We start from the raw sequence: 18,089 nt of genomic DNA on the forward strand, positions 1-18,089 counted from the left end.
TTAACTATCACGTGTATAATCATTATTTACTAACTTGCCTTAGGGGCATTTAACTTAAAATTGCTTCACTGTCATCATCGAAGTCATTCAAATTTCTCTCAGATTGACTAGGCAATAGGTCCCGTATGAGGTAGTCCTGTTCACTAGGGACTGCAGATGACGCTGTAGGTCCTCCCCCTCCAGTCCCCTTCTGGTACTTGAAACTGGACAGTCATTAATGGTTTTAAGGAAGATCAAGCTCATTCCATTGTGCCAATAACGATAATAAGATAGTATTATAAATAATGGGTGTTGCACCGTACTGACTACTTCATTTGAAGTCAATTTCATTCTTCTCCACTGCTCCTTTACTCTTTGAATGCTCCTGTTCCCTATATGCTTAGCATCGAATTCATTTTTCAAATCCTTCCATGCCCTCTGCTTCTCCTGCACCATTCGGCAATCACAGGTTCTGCTCTCAATAATAAGAACCCTATCCTGTATTAAAGCGAGAAGGGTTTCCTTCTGCCTAGTCCAGTTAATGGATCGTGATCGTTTCGCCTCCATTTCACGGGTTTTGATTGAATAAAAACGTATAAAAATTCACATGTGTGTCGAGCCTACTGGAGTATCAAACTGACGTTGATAATTGCGATTTCCGTACTCATCGCGCGTACACAAATGAAAATAAATATCCGATGTGCAAAAAATATACACATAAATGAATACACGGCCGATTGTGCGAGAATAACTGCATCTCATACATGCTCTCTCATGCATGCTTCAGTGGTACGCATTATTTTCTTCCTTCAAAATGGAATAGCATTTTTAGTGTAAAATTATAAATATATATTTCTGCGATAGATTAACATCGATTTATCCATTGTCAAATAAAAATTTCAACGCATTTTTTGAAGAAGTTTCTTTTGTCACGGCATAACTATGAAGTAAATGAACTGATGCAGCTTTCAATATTTAGCCTTTCCATAAAGCACGGGGAAACACATTGTTTCATGCCATTTGAAGAGTTGGTGGCTGGAGAAGTGAAATAGGATTTGTGTAGAATGGCAGAAGTTAGAAAGCAAGCGCTATCCTCTCTCTGACAAGAACTACGCTATGGGCGTGTTACTGCATCCAAGCTGCTCGAGGTCTCCCATTGCCAGACATTGGATGGCTCATTCGTTACCCAAGTTCTTGGTGCCATTAAATTAAAACAAAATGATGCCATGAAAAGAAGAATTAACTTCGTCGAAGGTCATTGAAGTGGCGGGAAAAAAAACTTAGGCAAAAGAATCAAACCCATTGGTCAGCTCCGTCATGGTGACTATCCAATATTTAGTGACTTTCCTGATGGGATTACAGAGGACTTTGTGATGGGAGTGAAGTGTCCACTGAGTGAAAAGGGATATCGGCAAATTGAAAAATAGATATACGGCCCAAATTCAATTGCAAATGTTGATGGCTGGGAAAGAGAAAGGTTTGTTTTGTTTGGCACATCCTGACTTTGAAGTGAGCAAGAAGGTGGACACCTTGTGGGTGCACTTCGATAAAACTTACTTGGAAAACGAAACTGAGAATGCCAAACAGTTCTGGAAAAGAGGAATACTGCCAAAAGTTTCCTTTCACGCCAACACAATTAATGTTTTCGTGCTATGAATATTTCCTAATTATTAAGAAAGACTGCAGTACCTAAATATCTCTGGATATTCTCTTGGCATTTGTAATGAATTGATATGAATATAATTGCTATGATGAAAGCCAAAACATCGTAAAATAAAATCAGGAGTTAACTCCTATTTATTAACTGCAATTTTGCATAGTGTTATTCTCGATAAATATTTACCTTAAGGCAAAGGTCAAGCTCTTTTGAATGTTTCATGAGCTGTTGTTTCTACTATATAATATTACCTTACCGTGTTATTTGAACTTGTTTTTTTCGATACTGAAGAGAAAATTTTTTCTTCCATTTCACTCACCTCTTGGCATTCTTACAGGTATTTATATAAGGCTCTACTTGCTTTTTGGTTTGGCTTCATTGATGGTTAAGATAGTTAATGTGGCATAAATGTTTTTGCTTACTTGAAAATTGCCGTGCTGATAGCATAAAATTGAATATTTTTGGTATCACACACTTCTACAAATGGAAGGTTAGGAAGAATTGGTTTTGCTTTATTTGTATACAGGCAAGGCAATGTTATTGCAAAACTCTTTCATCTTCCTCCGCCTCACCTTCTCCATTCCCACAGTAGTCAAGTTAAACAGCTAAGGCGATAGCAGGCAACCCCACCCCACCATTTGACTGCCCAGCCTAATTCTCCATCGGCTACTCTCACTTATGCAGTATGAACTAGAATAGAAGAAGCTGTCTAACCCCATATCTATATTGATATTAATGAGAGTGCTCATTAGCTTTACTTAGCACATATCATCGGTTGCCTTCTAAAAATAGATGAAGCAAGCAGACACGTCCTGCTTATGTTCCTCGTTCCTCTACCAGTGCCCTTTACAGCAATTGCATCCCAGTTTGACTTTTCCCTTCTGAATCCAAACCGATCCTTCCCAAAAACTAGTTTGTCAAATCCTGTGCTTGCTGATTTATAGTCCTTTGCTGCACCATCCACCCATTCTACATGCAAAATTAAGCTGATAATCCTACAGTACTCACATTCCATCGCATTCTATCTCTTCAGTAGGGGAATCAACATGGTAAATTTGGAGTTAAAACGGAATGGAAAAAGTCTGAGCTCTAAGTCAATGAATTACTTTATTTTAGGCAGAAGTCTGGTTCTAAAAATAAGAAACACAATCACATATGAAGGTCACAAATTACACTTGAATACAGAAATTATTGTCTAACAATAGGCTGTTGTAGGTTAATTAGGTCACAAACAATCTCCATGACTTCATCAGTATACCTGTGCAAACTACGGTCAATGACAGAGTGAGCTTTCAGAAATTCAAACTCTCTAACTCTACTTATTACTCTCTCCACATGAATTCTTAGACTTGCTATTTTCTTTGTCTCAATGACTCCTTCTGCGAAGGGCATTGAACCTGAGGTAACAGAGGAAGGCCTTACCAAGATGCAATTTCTAGTTTTTAATGCTTGATTGGCATGTTTGAAACCTCGGTCTGCCATGACCGCCGATTTAGGCGGCACCTTCTCCATGAAGCCACTTTTCCAGGACAGTTATGTCTGAGGTTCTGCCCCCTAACCCTTTTGAAATAAAGGTTATAAAACCATCAGGGGTTGCAAAAATTAGATATTTCGTAGTATTGCTTTTTTATACTCACAGTCAGACCAAGTCAAAGTCTGATGCTCTGGATTGGATGGCTTCTCTATATCTATTTCTAGGCAGTCAATGATGCTTTGGACATGGTAGAAATAAAAACGAAATGGAATGAGCAAGCATTTTCTTATTGAAGGAGGGGGCCAATATATGAGTTGCCTTAGATGGTCATAAATATGGCTAATAGAATCTCTTAATATTTTACATGCATAAGCTTTGGAAATACCAAAGCAATCACCTAATCTTTCAAAGGAATCATTTAGTTTTATTTTCATGAGAGTTATGTGAATGTCTCTATCTGGAAGGGGTATGCTTTTTAATACTCCATGCCAATCACTTGGTACACCCAGATAGAGATTGCTATTGCTCTGTATAGACTTCGCCATCACTTAACTCACTAACCTCTTCTCCTCGTAACTACTTTCAAAGTCTGAGTCCATTGAACTGTCATCAGACTCAGTGGGCAAACATGAATGATGTCTATGTCCACTTCCTTGACACGCTGATGGAATTTATGTTCCAATCGTTACAAGGCTGTCCGTTTGGGTAAAATTTGACCGATGACTTTTTCTCTTTTCCCAGCTTCAATAAATAGCTTGGTGGACAAAGGTTTACGTCTACGGAGTAGGTTATAGCCCAAAATAATGCCGTTTTTGAGGAGATCCCGAAATGCTACCATTTGGACAGCTTAAAATGCTTGGAAAAATGCTATGATGATATGCCAATACAATAGAGCCTTCGGTTAGGTTTGCAAGACATAAGTGCTCTAACCAGCTCTCGTAACATTCGGCACCAACTTCGTCATACCCATCCATTGAGTCCTAGCATGGTAACGCATGCGATGCTCCTTTTATAGGCCCTTTTTGTCCGTGCATGTGCAATTGCAAATAGTCCTTTTAGGGAAGTGGGGGCTGAATGCCCAGCACTAATTGTAAGTCCAGCAAGGAAAGCCTGACGTGGTGTTTCTATTTGTTGTCACGGCAAGTCTATTTTTTCCACTGATTTTCCAACATTAATCCAGGTTTCGTCTGTGAATACAATGATCCTCTAATCGAGACGATATTTTTTTGCCGCCTAAAAAAATTAGCCGCCAACAAATAATATCATTCCTATCTATAAAGATGCTCCTTTTTCTTCTGCGTTCGTACCCGAAGCCTATGTTCTACCCGTACGTAAGTGAAAGATCACTGTCCATATTTACCGAGCTTAAGATTGATTTTAAAGTCAGTGGAGTATTTTCCAGGAAAGATTCATTTACCTTCCTTTTAACTACCGCTCTCACAATATCGTCGAAAATCTCTTCCCAAATTTCTGTAAGGGTAACGAATTTTTTTAAGGTGTCATAAATATTCCATGGAAACCGTCCTTTATCACTTTGTAAACAGTGGATTCCGAGCATTCAGTTGCCTTTATCGAAGTTTCTCGGCTGTGTTCAGAGATGCCGAGAGATTTTGTGACGGGAAGTAGTACGAGAAAACGTTGAGCACCAACTCACTTTCGCAGCTTCTGAGCTTCCCACATTTTCTCCTCCTCTTCGTATCATAGTGATAGCCCACGTTACATAAGAGATAGGAATAAGAAACACTATACAGATCTCAAACTTAAAGCATACCACACACCCCGCACGGGGGGAAGAGGGTGATATCTTCCTTTGGGGAGCAGCGCCCCCACGGACCAGAACCCACTGAGGAGACAACCTCGTAAAAATACCTAATACGACTAGGGTAGCGTCCTGACAGTCTTGTGGGCCTGAATGGCTTTGAGAGGCGATAACATCTAGCCTTATCTAGCATCTACGTGCCTTCCGCCGCCAATCCGGTAGACAAGCCCTCTCGGGCCGTACCTCCCTAATATGCAGAGTCAGCCATCTTGAAGGCTTTTGCATATATACGCGGGTGCGCGCTCGGAAGTGACGTCGTAGTTAGGATTGTGCGATTCGGGGAGATACACGGAGTCAGCCGGATTGGTGGCGGAAGGCACCTGGAGCCAGGTCACGGAGTGTGACTGATGTTCTTTTTATTAAGATATCAATACACAATTCCATTAATATTTGATTTAACAAAAATAAGACACTTTGACCTCTCCTGAGGGCATACATAGTTACTGTATTGTCTACAAACATTTTAACATTTACACAAGTTAATTTAAGACACTTTAACAGATCAAATGCCAATTGAAGGCCATACAAGGCGGCGTAAGCCTCAGCCAAATCCCTTGAAGTGTATACGGATGCCACACCACAACACGGCGGATTGGTTATACCGGTGTGGGAATTATCGCAAAACTTCAATATCCCTGATAATTTGTCGTTGGGCCTCTGACTGTGCACAGTTCATTGAAGAAAAGTTTCATGTTCAGATCATATGTTACCTCGATGATAGGCTCATTTATAGTGCAACTCCATTTTGTGTTTATAAAATATGTGATGAAATAAGTGAATATGTCTAAAAGTGTCTTTATTGACGACAAATTATCAGGGATATTGAAGTTTTGCGATAATTCCCACACCGGTATAACCAATCCGCCGTGTTGTGGTGTGGCATCCGTATACACTTCAAGGGATTCTGTCGGACTAAACAAAGTGACAACTCTGTTGAAAATTTCCGATTTGGCTAGTTCTAACCACCTATTATTATCGATTGTCGATACATTTGGGATATCATGAAGGTGGGATGCCTTTTAAATCCACGTTACCCAGCTTAAATAACCGGCTGCTTTGTGCAGATCTATCGCACGTAGCTTAGGAATGATTGGTATGACACTTAGCACACGTTTTCTTGATGTGGGTGTTAACTGCACTGTGAGGTTGTCACTATCGATGAGTACACCTAGGTATTTAAGGCTTTGACATGGTATGGTAACACTTTTAGACATATTCACTTATTTCATCACATATTTTATAAACACAAAATGGAGTTGCACTATAAATGAGCCTATCATCGAGGTAACATATGATCCGAACATGAAACTTTTCTTCAATGAACTGTGCACAGTCAGAGGCCCAACGATGCAGAATTGCAGGACCAGTAAGTGGCCCATTGGGAGCCTAGTAAATGCGTAACGTTTATCGCCATATTTAATTCCGTAGAATTTCCAAGGTCTACAGTTTATCTGAATTTGGAAGAATGCACTTTTGAGGTCTATTTTTGCTAAGAAACTATTCTGTGGTATGAAGGCTATAGCCTTGCCAGGGCCTAGTAGGCTGAATTTGGGCGTTTTATAATCTTTAGTGCAAGGTGATGAATCGTAAATTAGCCTTACACCTCCCCCATATTTGGGGATTAGAAAACAACGAAACGATCATTTTATGTTCATTCTACAATTATACCTGATTTCAGAAGCCCATTGAGATACATAGTCATATTTTGAGAAATTTAGGTAGAAAATCTTTAGGTTTGGGGAGACCAAGCCGTCGACGCACCCTAAATTTAAATACTACTACTACTACTCGAGACAAGCACGAAATGAGCGGTGCTTTAAATCATATCCTCGGTGATTCCTCGGAGGGTTTGTCACGAGCAATTGCCTTTTTGAACGATATCAACGTTTTTAACAAACTGTAAAGTGATTTAAACAGATGCATACAATTTTTTTATTTTAAATATGAAAGCCCTTCATAATGTGTCATTACACTCTTGAAATTTGTTATACATAAGGACGGTTATGGTGCAAAATGACCTTTGCTGTCGACGCACCCCAAAAATAAAAGCTAAGTAAATAACTAGCACAGCTTCCTTCTGTGATGGGTGGTGATGATTCTGATTTTTGAGATAGAAGTCCGTGGGAGTCGCTTTCGTGTATATGCTGTGTCCCAGACTTCCATCTTTCTTTTTCCGGATTAAAATGTTGAGGAACGGTGGCCATTGAAATGCTGGCCATTTAAATCTTTTTCCATGGTGAATTTAATGTTAGGATGCTGATTATTCATGTGGACGAAGAACATGCCCAGGGTGTCTTTTCCGTGTGCCCAGATCAGAAATGTATCGTCCACGTAACTAAAAAAGCATTTGGGCTGCAGTGGAGCTGAGTTGAGAGCCCGCTGTTCGAAGTTTCCCAAGTAAAAATTCGCAAGTGTTGCGGATAACGGCGAACCCATGTCTACGCCCTCGGTTTGCTCGTAGAATTTTCCATCGAAGGAGAAATAGGTCGAAGTCAGTACATGATGGAAAAGCTTGCCCGCGTCAGAGTCGAATCTTTCTGCTAGGAGCCGCATTGTGTCAGCCAATTGTACACAGGTAAACAGTGATACCACGTCCAGACTGACAAGGATGTCAGCCGTGTCCACTCAAATCTCTAATGGTCTTGACGAATTCCAGTGAGTTTTTGACATGATGTTCACTAACACCCACATGTGGTGCAAGTGTCTGGTGGCGGTGTGGTGCAAAGTCTGCAGTGGTGGAGCATAGCATCAGTGAGGACCATGCCACACAATGGAAGCAGACGAAACTGCTATGCCGGGCTCATGGCTACTGGGACCGCCTTGTCAATGAAACCATTCAGATCCGCATCAATCGCAACAACATCAACAGAGACACTGGTTTCCAAATCAGCAATGCTTGGTGACCAATAATGGATTCCCTTATATGCAGCAAAAATGGCGGGAAAAGCACAACACGCGTGAACCAATCAGGTTACAACTGACCACGGGTGGGGTGTATATACACTGGACAAATTTCGAAGAGCGGCATTCGGAAGATCCCCTGAGGATGATCAGCAAGTCGCTGATCGGAACGTTGGGAGACATGGACGACATCAACCGGTGGAAACCCCGAGAAATTTTCTGCCACTCGAAACAATGTTCACAAGCACTTATAAAATCATGAAACTTAAAGCAAATGTCATGAGCATCCCCCAATACTGAACAGTAAAAGAAGCATGTAGAAATATGGAAGTAGGCACTTCAGGATGGATATATAGAAAAGTGTCTCTTGGCACTCAATAGCAAGGGCACAAGCAGAAATTGATAAGAGCTTTTTGAAAGCAAATGTCATGAGCATACCCCAATACTCAGCACTGAAAGAACAATCAAGAAATATGGAAGGAGGCACTTAAGGTTGGATATGACAAGAGTGTCTTTGAGCACTTGAAGCAATATTTACAAGAAAATCATGCAGTCTCAATGAAAATAATGTTAGCTGCTTAATGTCCAACAAATATAACAGTTTTGGTATTTATACTCCTTGTATTCCTCCGCCTTAGTTCCTGAGTAGCAATCTTACCAGTGTGGTAAAGTCTTATTGAGGCATATTGATAAATGATGGTTTTTATTAGCATATTTCTGTGGTTATCAGTGGGTGTATTGTCGTAAATGTGATCACGTAGCCCATGGAACAAATTTCCTCCTATTTCCCAAACCTCGACGATAGAATCCCTCTCCAAATACCCCACAATATTGTTTCGAGTTACTTGGCTACAGGCCCGATACCTACGGTACACATTCTCCACCACATTGCATATTGCCACTACACCTTTTAGAAGGGACCTACAGTCCAGCGCTCTTCTTCACTAACAGCAGCCTACTCACCTCGCCGCTGCTCTCCGTCTCCTGTGCATTTAAGCACTCATCACATCTTACCTTTTTCTCTAGCTTCTTCGTCACAAAACCGGCAACATATCCTACTACGTCACCCACATATGCTGACTCCGCCTAAGTTTGAGAAAGCCTTGAGTAATTATGCTCCTCTATGTGAGTTGAAGCTAACACTTCAGGAGAGGTGGTTTCCCAATCAGGGAAATTAGGTTGAGGGATGTGAGATTGTTTGAGGGAATGTTACTTGAAACGGTTAACACACTGGTTTTGCCTTGGGTGATACAATTGCCATTTAGTGTTAGGGAGAGGTCTTTATGGAGGAGAATTTTTTGTACGCCGCTGAGAACTGACTTACAGTGGGGTTATTATTATAGCCACCCTTGCTTCTTATCAAGCTGAAAAAATTTTCCACATGATCTTGGCTAAGCTTGTAAGTCATGAGGAACTTAAGCTTCCCTGAACCAACAAGATCTTGTGACAATCCTGTCGCACAGGAACTTGCCACAAGAAATCCAAGGAATCTAGTTCTCCTTTTACTGTCTATCACTCTCACACCATCACATTTTTAGAGTGGAAATGTAACCACTGGCCTGACTAAGGAAATCCATACGGCCACTTAAGTTGTTCTCCTTGATGGGCGCCTAATATCCACCAGAAAGCAAATTCCTTCTGTTCAGGATATCGAAGAAGTCGTTCAACCTGTCGATAAATTCGACGGTAGCCTCACAGCCATCGAATCGGGGGTGTTTCAGTTCACAGCCGAAGCATTTAATGGCACTAGCAACCCTGCGGCTGAGGGTCTGAGCATCAAACCTCACCTTCATCTTCTCCCGGTACCATTCAATGTGCAGCTTCCTCAACTTTGTGCCTGCATGAACCCCTCGCTCTCCCTGAAACTTTTCCAGCTCCTCTATAAGCTGCCACTTGACATGTCTCCCTTCACCATCAACCAGTACCCTTTCTGTGGCAAGGGCATTCCTTACCAACTTAAGCATGTGGCACGGAACATGAAGGATGTACACTTTTTTGCCACCATGCATAAAAAATGGAGCCATGCTATCTGGACACAGGTTGGCCCCCAATGATGAGACCATGCCTACGTTGGAACTGAGACCGTCAGAAGTGATGCAGCTCACTTCCACTCCAGTCTCCGCAATGAAGTCCAGTGCCTGCCGGACTAAATTGGCCCTCTCAATTTAATGGAGGCCATTGATGAAAAAGTACCCAATAGGAACTTTCCAATGGCCATTAATGGCAGTCATCATAAAGGTTAAAGCTTCCTTGGCAACAGGCAGATTGTCATCGTCCAAGCCTCTGCCAAAATCCACGTTCCCGGCAAACTTTGAGCCATCCCACTCGATATGTTGCCTGATGGCCATCTTATCCACTGAGAGAGCACAGTAGATGGGGGTCTGCTGTTCTTTGCGTCTCTCAGCTAATGCCTTCAGGGTAGGCAAAACGTCTTTAGATATCAAGGTAGGAAACATGCTGAGACTCCAAGGAAGGTTAGCATGCCCATCCATTGAAGACGGGAGCACCACTAGTCTTGATACATTAGCCTTTCAATCTGAAGATTGTGATGGGTGAGTTCCAAAATTGTCACTTCATTTTCCATCCATTCCAAGGCTTCATCTTTGCCCACTCCTCCCCTTTCCCCTTCAATTTGAATTGCAATGTCCATGTATACTATGTCACCATTCTTCTTCCAATCCTTTTCGTATGACCATGAGTTCAGGTTCTGGTTGAGACATTACATATGTAGTGGTCTTAAAAGTATTTGCCCAGTACTCCTCACTGTATGTTAGATGTGATATCATTATTATCATCACTAGTCTGCAATCTGGGGATTGGTGTGATGCAGCTCTCCTCTTAAGTTTTCCAACAGCTAGTCTATCCAAACAAAACAATATTTTTATGCTTAATGTACATATTTCATCACCTGTGTACCTTTCATGAATCTCATCATTATCCTTTCTCTGTCATTCCTCTCTTCTTCTTGCCATCAATTTTTAGTCATGCCTTAGAAAAATTCATTACAAGCATGATGAATCTACTTAAGAATGTTAGATTTTTAAGTTATTCATGAAAGCGTTAGGACAGTCAAGAGATTTCTTATGAGCCGGTTACAAATTACAGGAGATAGTTATAGTGAGTGCAGCATATTGCGAGAATCACGTTAACGAGCGTTTGGCAGTGTACCACCAAAAGGCTTGTAATTAACACGTAAAAATATATTTATATAGCAAAGCCAAGTGCAAATATTGTTTAATTACATTTAAACTCTCCACAGGCTCTAAAACTAATTCACGATGTAATTTCCCGAGCAAATGCACACTGAATATCCAAATTAATATAAAAAGGAACGAATAAGTTGTCTCAGAGTTTCAGAGCGCTATTGAAAATATCTAATCTTATATGATTGATCATAATTATTATTTTGCCAATGTCTTTATTCTGGGCTCTTCCTAGGAGTTTTGATACATAATTATGATTCTGTGAAGAGTTCTGGGAATCGCCACCAGGTCAGGAACTGTGTAACTGCGAATATTTCGATATCCGACTCAGCCATCATCCTCGGGGCTGTGAGTGTCATCGAGGATATTGATTTAGTGTGTCCGAGGGCTTCACCCGGGATCTATCTTCAGTCATCCTGTGTAAATTTCATAATGCTGAAATTGATTGAGAAATTATTTCCCCCCTTCCAATTGTGCCTTGAAATTGATTTTCGTTCCTAACTTTATGTGTACAGTCCTTTTTTCCCAATTATTGCATTTTTTAATATCTGAGCTTCTTACAATTTAATCTACCCCCTCCAATTAAAGAACTTCGTTTTATTTGTTGAGTATGATTGCTCATAAGAAAATATCTGTGAAATTGAATCAATTATTGGAAGTAGATATTCTCTTTAAATTGTCTTAATTGTAGAATAATTAAAATATGCTAAGTTGTCTGTGGGTGGTTGCATTAATATCATCTCCTGTAATTGCTTGCATATTTTTCCAATAGTTTCCCCAAATGTTTTCAATAAAGTACTTATTTTAACATAAACACATAACGCATAACTTATGTTAGACTTACACACGTTTATTACAACATGCTCCTGCAATGAAAATCCTACTCTTATGAGTCTTCTAGGTTTGCTAAAGTACGCATTCCTGCAGTATAATTATCACTATCCTTTAATCTTAGTTCTCAATGTGTACCTGTAATATCCAAAGCCTTTGCCAAGCTTTAGAATCAGTGATCTTGATAAATGGGCGGTAATAATAGCTTGTTTAATTTTATTATCTCCATTTTCAGTAATTCATCAGACCAGGTTGATGCATCTGAATTCAGCTTTACCTCATCAATTGTAGAATCCCTGGATGACCTTGATGAGAATCATCATTCCAAAGAGAGGGAAAATGCTGTAGGAAGTCATCACAGGGTACAATTTGATAAAAATATCAATCATTAATCTGAACTCAAGGTATTAATTTATTATTTTCGTGGACGTAGAAAGTTTTTGACTTAGCTATGCTAACCACAATAATGCACAAGTGGCATTGTAAATTCTTCTGTGTGAATGAGTGTGTGAAAGAAAGAATGGTTTGAAGAAAATATTGAATGCATTGCATTTGTCTGGTGCGCCAAGTCCAGCAATCGCCAGCAGGCGTCGCTAGCGCTGATCATCCGCTTTGTGGCAATCTGCTCGACCTCGTTCTCTTGCAATTCTATCGGGGTCACGGTGACGTTTTGCAGTGAGCCACCCTTCATCAGATATTTAAACAAATATTTAACTACGCGGCGAGTGGACGCAAGTTCTAAGTTTATGTGCGCCTCGTACTTCAGCATCAACGCGGCATTGTACGGGACCACCCATCCGTCGTGCACTGTAATTTCCCTGCGTCGCGTGGTGATAATCCCCCGATTCGAATAATGCGCCTATACTGAACGAAACCTCTTTCGTCCACGTGGGTTGTTTCGCAAGACGGTTTGGGATAGAATTTACCGCAACAACCTTTCGCCTCATCCCAACATGGAAAGTCGGTGCGGTAGTCGGTACCGCACGGTCCGTGGATCATGTGCTGCAAAACTAACTTCCTAAGTCGTCCACCGGCCTCAGCTTCGGATGGAATGTCTGCGCGAATAACCTCGTCGATTTCTTCCGCTTGTACCGGTTCCCCTCCGTGTACCTTGAAAACTATGTGCGCGTGAGGCAATCCCCGCATTTGCATTTCGATGACGTAGACGAAGTAGGCGGGGCGCCCAAAAAATGCTCCGCTACGCAAGTCTCTTATCAATTCCCCGAGCTTTATGCTAAATATCCTGCAGGCTGTGGAAGGATCACTGCGCTTGCTTCCGTGGGGGCACGCCTTACTATTTTCTTCCCAGTGAGCGCTATAAGTAAACGTGAGAAAGTACGTCGGCGCTGCCAACCGCGATACTAGAGCCATGGCGTTCTCGTAGTGGACCTTTATGTACCGGGGTCGTCCGGTGAACGTGCTCGGAAGGTAAACTTTCCCCGGATGCACGCCACCTTCTCCTTGAACTGTTTCGTCACCCTCGATATCTCGACGAACTTGTCCTTCTTCCTGCCTTCCTACGTCTATCAGTTCGTACAGAGGTGCGATCCGCGTGGCGGTTGCGGAGGAGGATCGCATCTGGGAATAGCGGATGAAACGTAGCCGCTCTTCTTCGTACCGGGCGAACATTTCCACTTGCCACGCCTGCGGCAAACGCCTTGAGTGGGAAAATCGGCATTCTGACAGCAGTAGGCATCTTGCGTAGTTGAACTGCGTGAGCTTTCTTCCTTGGTTATCCTTCATTCCCACATGCCAACTTAAATTACCGTGGGGGTGGAGCAAGGGAGATTGAAACGGCTCCATGAGAGGACTCAAGAGGTCTATTGAGGACGGTCTTCGGTCACTCCTCTTCCAAATTGTCAATTTTCTAGGATCGTATGCTGCGTTCTCCGTGCTCATGGCGGCGTGCACCTCGATACCAGTTTGTCTATCTCCAAGTCTCGGACCGTGAGTGGATCTACTCGTCACTTCGAAAGTGAGGTGCGCGTCGATTGATGGCTCCGCACTCAGGCGACGGAATTCCTCGATGAACGGATTCACACTTCTGATATAACAGTCAATTTCTTCAATGACGTCCGTGTTGAGCGTTCTTCCCAGCGCTATGTTTTTTCGTTCTTCGCCGTCGTCTATGTAAAGGCGGCAGCGGTTCACAAACTGAGTATTACCTCCTCTCGTGGTGAACCTTTGTCCTCGAGCTTCCAGAGCGTGCACATGGTGGTACATCCTACCTTCTATCTTAAAGAATGACAGCCCACTTGGGTGCCTGTAGCCACCACTAACCTCTAGCGCGCAGAAGGCGAACAGGTCGTTGTACGCTCGCGATCTACCCAAGAATGCTCTATTCGAATAAAACGGAGCATCTAGGGAAGGCAGCCGCTGCACATTAAACGATCCCTCCCCGCAGCACCACTTTCTACGTTCCTTCTCGTCGAAAAGCCTAGCGCCACAGTGAGAACATCGATGCACGCCTAGATGATATTTTTTCTTTAGCTCAGGGAGCTAAGTCCTCCACTTTGGATTTGGAGTATAAGCTCCTTTTTAAAGAAGTTCTCGACCGCCAACCTCGGCCTATACCCATTTATAGTGACGGCTCAAAATCCGAATCAGCTTGTGCCTGCGCCGTCATTCCTTATGGTGGCGGCAGGATCCAAGCTAAACTCAACCCGCTCTGCAGTATATACAATGCAGAACCTTTTGCCAAAAAATATGCTCTGGCAAATATATCTTTACGCGAGTCCTATCTAATATGTTCAGGTTCCATAAGTGCACTGCGTGGCATTTCAGATAACTACCCACTTATCCCTTGGTGCAGTCCATACATGACACCCTTTACTCCTTGAGCAGGAAGGGAGTTACAATTTCTTCATGTGGATCCTGGGGCATGTCGGAATGAAATGGTGGATGTAGCACCGAAGAAGGCACTTAGTAAAACCAACATCTATTTTGATAGGATCTCCTCCGACGATCTAAGAACCGAACGGAAAAGAGTATGCATGGAGCAATGGCAAGCGGTGTGGAATAATATCGCTGGCAATAAACTCAGAAACATCAAAGTAGAAACGTCCGATTGGTCCACTTAAGCCAGGAATAGTCGTAGGTAAGAGGTCGCCCTCACTAGGCTTAGAATTGGTCATACCGCGCTCACACATGCATACCTCTTCACCGAAGAGAAACAACCTCCCCGCTGTCATAGCTGTGATTGTCATCTAACTGTGAGACACGTTCTGGAAGAATGCACAAAATACTCTCTTAAACGTAGGAAACTAGATGGAAACCAAGATATTCGAATCTTGATAATGTCGTATTCCGACTTTCACACGATTGCAAGACCCCTCCCTCTCCTCCGGACAATATTAGGTGGCCTTCACCTTTTCCCTCTTATACGTTTTCCGCGACCTGTGACCTATCTCCTTTTAGCCTTCCATACAAGTTCTCACGATTCCATATTAGGCCTATCAACCTTTTTGGCCAGGTTCTCACGAAGGAGGGCCCTCGAGAGGTCAAAGGCTATTTCTAAACTTTTCGCCTCGCGTATTTTCTTGTAACATACGCTCATTTATTTTCGCCATCCCTTTGAAATCACCGCTTCTATCGCGGTGACCGCATCCGGCTGACATCCGGGAAAACACTATACTCTCGCTTCTGACGTAAGATTAACCCATACCACCTTGGGTAATAAATTTATATAGAATACGGGTGACTTTCCTAAGGGTCGTGAGAAACTACGCATTTATTCTTTTACACGTGTCGTATGGGTAAACCATGGAATATTCCAGAGAGGGCGTCCATATAAATAGGAAAACTCAGAGACGCCAAGGGTCAGTCTTGCCAGCCATTCAGTCTGAGTCCACACTGTACGAGTTCGACACCGTAACGCTGTTACCTTCACCTGCGACCACTTGCCGCCCGCCGCCGCCAGTCTTGTTCAAGGAAGTAATGCACCGCCACCCCGACTTAATTCCTATTTACACGGACGGATCGAAGTCGGAGCGTGCGGGCGGGTGTGCATGATCTCGTCTCACCATGGAACCCTCAAGGCCAAGCTCAGGTCGCTGTGTAGCGGCTATACGGCAGAACTGTTCGCCATAAAGATGGCTCTGGATGGTATTAAGTATAGCAACGCGTCCTTTATGGTCTGCAGCGACTCCATGAGCGCCCTGCAGTCCATTTCCAGTTTTTCTCCCTGTCACCCAATCGTCCAGGAAATTCAAAATAGACTACTTTCCCTTGCTCGGAAAAAAGTGAAAATCCGTTTTCTGTGGGTTCCTGGACATGTGGATATTGCTGGAGAAGGCCGACTCGGCCGCGAAGGCAGCCAGCCAGGACGACGTTGCTGATTCTGTGCTGGTACCATATGAAAATTTGAAGGCGATCACAAAAAAGATGAAAAGTGGGAAGCCTTAGAAAAGTGGGAAGAGACCTGGCGCTCTCTTACCGGAAATAAACTGCGCGCAATCAAGCCGGTAATCTCAGCGTGGCCCACGTCTGTCAGGAGGAATCGCAGGGAGGAGGTCGCAATCGCACGATTGAGAATTGGGCACTGCGCTCTGACCCACTCGTACCTCTTCACCGAAGAGAGAATTCCACCCTTATGTGATGTTTGCGACTCTCCCATTACTGTGAGACATCTCCTGACTGAATGTGAGAAATACCGCTCTGTGCGCCATCGGCTGAACATCGGAGGAGACCTAGGACACATCCTAGGAGACGACCCTGATAGTGTCAGCCGAGTGATAAAGTTTTTAATAGAGACCGGGCTAATTAACAGTGTTTAAATTCCAACCTTTTTATAATTTGACAACCCCTTTTATTTCGAAACTTTTATGAATGTTTAAATGTTTTTTTATGCATCTTTTAAAATTTTTGTTTTTATAGATTGTCTGTGGTGCAAATGACCTTAGTTGTCGAGGCACCCTAAACACAAATACTACTACTACTTTGTGTTGATTTCGGTAGTACAATATTAGATTAGTATGAGATGATAGTAAAACGAAACATATCTATGGTTTAGATAACTATTAAAAAATCTGCTTAGACAGTTTACTTTTTTGACTTTAACCCTTTGCGTTCCAATTTTTTTTTTCGGAATTCCATCAGTCTGGTCCAAATTAATTATAAAAAAATAAGCTAAAAATACGCATAATTAAAACAAGGTGTATTTATTGTTCTCGTTTTTAATTTTCAACAAAATTTTCACTGGTATTATAATTAAGGATATCAATTCATGTAATTTATTTCTTGAAAACTTTCATTGTGTGGTATCTTTTGAAACAATTCCCCACATGTAGCCCGGGATTTCGGTCACAAGTTTCACAAATATGTTGTTTCTCTTCTTCCATCAGGAATATTTCTTTTGGAACAAACAATACAATCTTTATGCTTCCCCTGGGGATGTGGAATAATGATACGTAGCTTCCCATTTAGTCTCTGCTCCTTGTCTTAATCAGATGTTCTTCCTCTCTTGGTTGCACTAGTTCCCTGGCGAAAGTTTCCAACGAGCTCCATCACCAACTGCCTCCTGTATTTTATGTGACTCATTGGCTTAGTGCAGTTAGTCTTGCAACATTGCAGGTACAGGATGTATCCATTTATTATAGAGACCTCCATACCCCAGAAAAACAGCTTTCGCCACCATTTTAGTGTCTTCCGTAGAAAGCAGTAGGAAGAGGTATATTGGTCTGCAGTGTCAACTGCACCCATATTTTTTGTATAGTTTACGATGACAGTTGGCTTCTCAACCACTTGTATTTGATCAGTTCCCTTTACTTTCCTTGACACAGTCTCTGAAGAAGATGTGCTCCAAGTACTGAGCAAAGAAACTATGTGTTTATCTCTCCAGGACAGAAAGAGTGTATTATCATCGCTTCTAAAGGCGAATACCTCCCCTTTTTTCAATTTGGGCTTCTTGAAAAATACAGGGACATCTTTCCGATTAGTATGAAGTGTCCCAGTTAGGTGGTATCCTAAGGCAGCCAATTCTTTTGATAGGGTTGGAATGTGAAGGCCTAAAAAAGTGAAGACCTTTGATATCAGGCCACGACTATTTAGGTTATTATAAAGGTGCAGGACAATTCTGTAGGTGAAGGAAAGGTCTGTAATTTTTCCATGTTAAGGAACGAAAGTACAAATATAGCTGGAGGCAGAGTCAGCTAAAACATATATTCTGATACCCCATTTAGTTGGCTTCTTCGGGTTGTAAGTTATGAAAGAAATCTTACCCTTGAA

The 18,089-nt window shown here is 42.2% G+C and overlaps 1 protein-coding gene across 1 annotated transcript in view; it reads left to right on the top strand.

The window, feature by feature from the left end:
* Positions 1-12,402, top strand: part of LOC124156428 (citron rho-interacting kinase) — an 80,655-nt gene extending 68,253 nt beyond the window's left edge. The window contains exon 36 of the mRNA XM_046530981.1: positions 12,269-12,402. The gene's annotated coding sequence lies outside the window, so the exon portion shown is untranslated. The remainder of the gene's footprint in view (positions 1-12,268) is intronic.
* The last annotated feature ends 5,687 nt before the right edge of the window (positions 12,403-18,089 follow it).

This window comes from Ischnura elegans, chromosome 3 (assembly GCF_921293095.1).
Source record: "Ischnura elegans chromosome 3, ioIscEleg1.1, whole genome shotgun sequence".
Lineage (NCBI taxonomy): Eukaryota > Metazoa > Arthropoda > Insecta > Odonata > Coenagrionidae > Ischnura > Ischnura elegans.